Here is a 5,944-nt window from a genome sequence, read left to right as displayed (position 1 = left end):
TGTTACAAAGTGGTAGCTGATCTACGCCTGCTTTTATGTTTTTATGGCCCCTCTGGCTGTCACTTCTCTGTCCTTTCTCAGTTATCCCTTAACAGTCTATTCTAACCCCTATAAACAGGGACTAAATGTACCAACCTCATTGTTATGAGGTTTAAGAGAAAGCCCAGCCCTAAGCCAGCCTCTCAAGAAAATTCAAACAACAGTTCCTCTTTGCCCTTCAATATAGCTCCTTCTCATCTGTCATGGGCTGAGGAACCACTGACCCTGTAAACCAAGCACACAAATCTAAGTCCACAGACCAGGAAGTTTACCTGAAAGGTAAGGTACACGGGCTTTGTGACTCCACTACCAACTTCCAAACTTAGGAAGGACTGACTTACTGAGCAGTTCCAAGACCACTCAGCTCATGGTTCCCTGTGGATGCCTCCCTTGTATCTCCATCACGACCAGGGCTTGAGGAGGGGCCTCTCAATTCCCCCTGCCACACTTGACACAGCGTGAGGGATGCTGCAGAGGCCAAAAACTGAGTGACTAGCCCCAGGAAGTCGATAGGGGACACCAACAAACAAATTGCAAAATTGGTGCCATTCACTTTTAGGGAGGAGAGGCAGGGCCTGAACAAAGACAGCAGCTGGCAGGTGAAGGGCAGGCCTGGCTCTCAGCAGCAGTAATGATCTGGCTTGAAGGGGCCATCACGGGACATGCCCAGCTATTGGGCTTGCTTCTCAGTCAGCTTGGTCAATTTCACATTCAGCTTGCCCAGGGGAGCTTCAGTCACTGCGTCATGCAGCTTCTTGGGCAGGAAGTGAACCCCAATGGGGTACTTGTCTGAGTGGGTTCACAGCTCAATCTGCACCATCACCTGGTTGATGAAGGAGTTACTCACCACGAAGTTGGGGCAGCCCATGACACAACCCAGGCTGACCAGCCAACCCTCAGCCAGCAGGACAATGTGGCACCCATTCTTCTGCCAGCACTGGTCCACCTGTGGCTTGATGTTCAACTTCTCCACAACATTCTTGTTGAGCCACCTGACACTGATCTCCATGTCAAAGCATCCAGTGTTATACACGATGACATCATCCTTCATCTGCTCAAAGTGCTGGCCAAGGATGATGTCGACACAGGCTGTGGTGGTGACAAAGATGTTGCCCTCTTGACAGGCCTCGTCTGTGGTGGTCACCTCATAGCCTTCCATGGGAGCCTGCAGTGCACTGACAGGGTCAGTCTCGGTGATGATGATGTGGGCCCCAAAACCCCACAGGGCCTGGGCACAGGCCCCGCCCACATCACCATAGCCTGCTACCACTGCTACCTGGTTGGCAATCATCACGTCTTGGCCCACTTGATGTTATTCATCAGTGAGGGACTCCTGGCAGCCACAGAGGCTGTGAAATTTTGCTCTTGGTGACAGAGTCAGTGATGTTGATGGCAAGCACCTTCAGGATTCCATTGGCCCTGATCTTGTACAGGTCGTGGACCCTGGTTGTGGTATTCCTAAGAGATGCCTCAGACGCCCGACATAAGCTGTGGGTACTTGGTGTGGACGAGGTTAGTAAGGTCACCCCCATCATCCAGAATCATGTTGAAGGGTCCATCCTTCAAGTACAGTGTCTGTTCAATGCACCACGGGTACTCCTCATTCATTTTGCCCTTCCAGGTGAACACTGGCATGCCAGCCTTGGCAAAGGCAGCTGCTGCATGGTCCTGGATGGAGAAAATGTTGCAACTAGACCACTGCTCCTGAACACCCAGGGAGATGAGAGTCTCAATGAGGTTGGCCATCTCCACAGTCATTTGCAGGCAGCCAGCAATGCGGGCGCTCTTCAGTGTACTGGAGAGCAAGTACAGCTCCCACAGGGCCACCAGGCCCGGCATCTCATCCTCAATGTCCAGGGCCTTGTGTCCCCAGGTGTCCAGGCCGATGTCACCAACTTTGTAGGGCAGTTTGTCAGACATGCTGGCGATGCCTTTGATGGATAAGGGCAAGGGGGCTGGGCCTCAGTCTGGGGACAGGCATTGGATGGGCAGTGCCGGGCAGGCAGCACTGGGCAGGTATCATTTTTTATAGATGTATAGTATTTCTACACAGAAACATCATAGAGCACAGAGTACTCAACTAATCCTTTGTTGTTAACTATTTAGGTTTTTCTAATTTTTGTAATTATATAACACTGGTGAACATTTTTGTACATAAATATTTACATCTGATTATTTATTTCCCTTGGATAGATTCTTTTTTTTTTTCTTTTTGGGACAAGGTCTCACTTGTTGCCCAGGCTGGAGTACAGTGACGTGATCATGGCTCACTACAGCCTTGACTTCCCAAGCTCAGGTGATTCTCCCACCTCAGCCTCCCAGGTAGCTGGGACTTCAGGTGCATACTACCATGCCCAGCTAATTTTTAGTAAAGATGGGGTTTCACCATGTTGCCCAGGCTGGTCTTAAACTCCTGAGCTCAAGTGATCTGCCCACCTCAGCCTCCCAAAGTGTTGGGATCACAAGCATCAGCCACTGTGCCTGGCCTTTGTATAGATCCTTAAACGTGGAAATAATGGGCCCGGCATGATGACCCCTTATTTGGGCACTTTGGGAGACTGAGGTGGGTGGATCACCTGAGATCGGGAGTTCGAGACCAGACTGACCAACATGGACAAACCCTGTCTCTATTAAAAATACATAATTAGCTGGGTGTGGTGGTGCATGCCTGTAATCCCAGCTACTTCAGAGGCTGAGGCAGGAGAATCGTGAACCTGGGAGGTTGCCGTGAGCCGAGATCATGCCATTGCACTCCAGCCCGGGCAACAAAAGTGAGACTCTGTCTCAAAAAATAAAAAAAATATATAAAAAAGAAAAAGTGGAAATAATGAGTCAAAAAGTATAAACACTTTTAAGGCTTCCTGGAAAGGTTGTATCACTTAACATTTCTATCAACAGTGAGAGGCCATAACAAGTATTACCAGTTTGTAAAAATTGTTGCCAAATCAATAGGTTAAAAAAGTGGCAACTCCTTATCTCAACTTGCAATTCTTTAATTACTCAAGTTGCATATGCAGCATTTCCTATTTCTTAGTCATTTGTATTGCTTTCTGTGACTTGTCTGTTAGTGTCCTCTGCTGGGCTGACTTTGTGAACAGTGGCCCCAATAATCCTACAGTTGTCTGCAGAAGATGCCAAACCTTGCATTTAGCCACATGTGATACGGGCCAGCCTCTGGCAGGATTAGAAACAGTCCATGTCAGCATTGCTGTTTCAATGAAACCAGAAAGGGAAAAGGTTTCGTGTTTTATTGGAATTTGGAGATGAAGTTATTTTGCTGAGCCCTATCTATCATATTACTATGCTTTCTTTCATTTTCTTACTCTCAAAAGCGTTTTTAAATGCTTTTCTAGCAGAAGGGTTAAATTTGGTGCATGTGTGTCCTTTATTTCACTATGTGTACTGACCTCCTACTATGTGCAACACATAGTGGCCACATTAATGGACTGTAGTGTATAGAGAAGAGCCTGGGCTTTTGAGGCAGAAGGGACTTGGGCAAGTCCCTTAAGCTCTTGGAGGCTCAATTTCCTCTTCTTTCAAGTGCAGATGATAGTCCTGTCTTTGAGGAATAAATGTGTTATGAATGTAAAACTCCTGGAACAGCATCTGCCCTATCATAAGATTTCACAGACAATTTTTTTTTCCGAGATGGAGTCTTGCTCTGTCACCCAGGCTTGCGTGCAGTGGCACGATCTAGGTTTACTGCAACCTCCACCTCCCAGGTTCAAGCAATTCTCCTGCCTCAGCCTCCTGAGTGGCTGGGATTGCAGGCGTCAGCTACCACGCATGTCTAATTTTTTTTTTTTTTTTGCATTTTTAGTAGAGACGGGGTTTCACCATGTTGGCCAGGCTAGTCTTGAACTCCTGATCTTGTGATCTGCCCTCCTCAGCTTCCTAAAGTGCTGGGATTATAGGCATGAGCCACTGCACCCAGCTCACAGACAATTCTTGAGCCATTTCTGTGTATTTGACATTGTGCTAGGTACTGACTATAAAATGAGAAATCAGATGGGGCCCGAGGAGAAAAGAAAGATAAGAAAACTGAGGCTCAGAGAGGTGAAAGGTTTCCTCCAAGGTCATACAGTTGGCAGTCATGACCCAAGTCTGTCTGACTCTACCAAGACACAAGCTCTTCCCATGAGAAGACAGGAGAAAAGTCAGGCTACACATAGGCTAAAAAGGCCCTCTCTGACCCCTGCTGTTCTGTGGTCCTTAGGCCTTTGGCTCCAGGTCTCATGGGTGGGTTGACAGCTTTTTAGAGCCCTAGGCCTTAGCTACAGTTCTGGGGCAATAGGAAAAGTGCCAGTCTATGTTCTGTTACACAGTGTGACAGCTATAATTTTTCTTTTCTTCTTTCCATTGTAAGTATTTTCCCTTTAGAGTTAAGGGTGGCAGTGGGAGCCAGCCAGCCTCAGTTTGATTTCTGGCTCTATTATTTACCAAGTGACCATGGGCAAGTTGCTTAACTTGTGTCCTAGTTTCCTTATCTTTAAAATGCAGATAATAATAGCTATAGACTGAATGTTTGTGTCCCTCTAAAAGTCATAGGTTGAAATCCAAACTCTCCATGTGAAAGTATTTGGAAGCCTTTGGGAGGTGATTAGGTCATGAAGGCTGAACCATCATGAATAGAATTAGTGTCCTTTTAAAGAACACCCAGGGAGCTCACTGAGTCTGGTGGTGCCTTGATCTTGGACATCCCAGGCACCAGAACTGGGAGAGATACATTTTTTGTTGTCTACAAGCCACAATCTACAGGACTTTGTTGCGGCAGCCCAAAGGGACTAAGACATAATAGTACCTACTTCCTGGAGTTCTTAGGATTAAACAAAATCATTCATATGTAGCTCTTAGTATAATGTCTAGCATAGACTATGAGCTCAATTGTTTACTATTAATATTTCCTACTGTTTTCATAGCTACACTTACAATGACTTTATATGATTAAATTTAATGGGTATAATAATACCTTCCTCTGGTGTCAGATATGTAAGGTGTTTCCAATTTTTAAACACAAAGTAAAACATAATTCCTAAGAAAATCATCTTGTAGTTTACAGATTAAGGAAGATTTAAGATTAAAGAGATTTAAGAATTAAATGTTTAATGAATTAACATTAATACATTTAAATTATTAACATCTGTCAAAAATTTAATATTTTCTATACATACTACAGGCTAATTATCCCATCTTAAAAGCCGCTGCATGGATGATCCTCGCCTAAGGCAGAGAGCTGACCTGGATCACTCGACAAGTTCTCCTAGTCATTTGCTCTATGGTTCTCCTAGCCAAGAAGCTGCATCAGCTTTTTCCCCCTTGCCAGAGAACCTGTGATACAGCAAAGCTCAGGGCCAGCCCAGCATATTTCAGATATCATTTGGAAATATCAGGTAGGGCAACTGTCATACCATGTCACCTGATGGGGAACTTATGGGGCGGGGGTTTCTGCTCTGGTCCTTCAGCCAACAAGGCTCAAAGTTAGCAATGGTATAACTAAAATATGAACCTACATGGATTGAGTACCGTCTGTATGCCAGGCTCTGTGAAAACATTCTCCTCAATCCTCAGCTCAACAAACGAGAGACGATTTACTGGCCCTATTTAATAGATGAGAAAACTGGCCTGACCCAGTGGCTCACGTCTGTAATCCCAGCACTTTGGGAGGTTGAGGAGGGAGGATCACCTGAGCTCAGGAGTTTGAGACCAGCCTGGCCAATGTGATGAAATCCCATCTCTACTAAAAATATAAGAATTAGCTGGGCATGGTGGCAGGTGCCTGTAATCCCGGCTACTTGGGAGGCTGAGGCAGGAGAATCGATTGAACCTGGGAAGCAGAGGTTGCAGTGAGCCAAGAGGGTGCCATTGCACTCCAGCTTGGGCAACAAGGGCAAAATGCAGACTCAAA

General features: G+C 46.0%; 1 pseudogene; it reads right to left on the bottom strand.

The window, feature by feature from the left end:
- Positions 1-658: 658 nt before the first annotated feature.
- On the bottom strand, positions 659-1,959 carry LOC108285876 (annotated as a pseudogene).
- Positions 1,960-5,944: the final 3,985 nt, after the last annotated feature.

This window comes from Cebus imitator, unplaced genomic scaffold, assembly GCF_001604975.1.
Source record: "Cebus imitator isolate Cc_AM_T3 unplaced genomic scaffold, Cebus_imitator-1.0 Scaffold309, whole genome shotgun sequence".
In the NCBI taxonomy this organism is placed as follows: domain Eukaryota; kingdom Metazoa; phylum Chordata; class Mammalia; order Primates; family Cebidae; genus Cebus; species Cebus imitator.
This window is presented reverse-complemented; position numbering and strand designations above follow the sequence as displayed.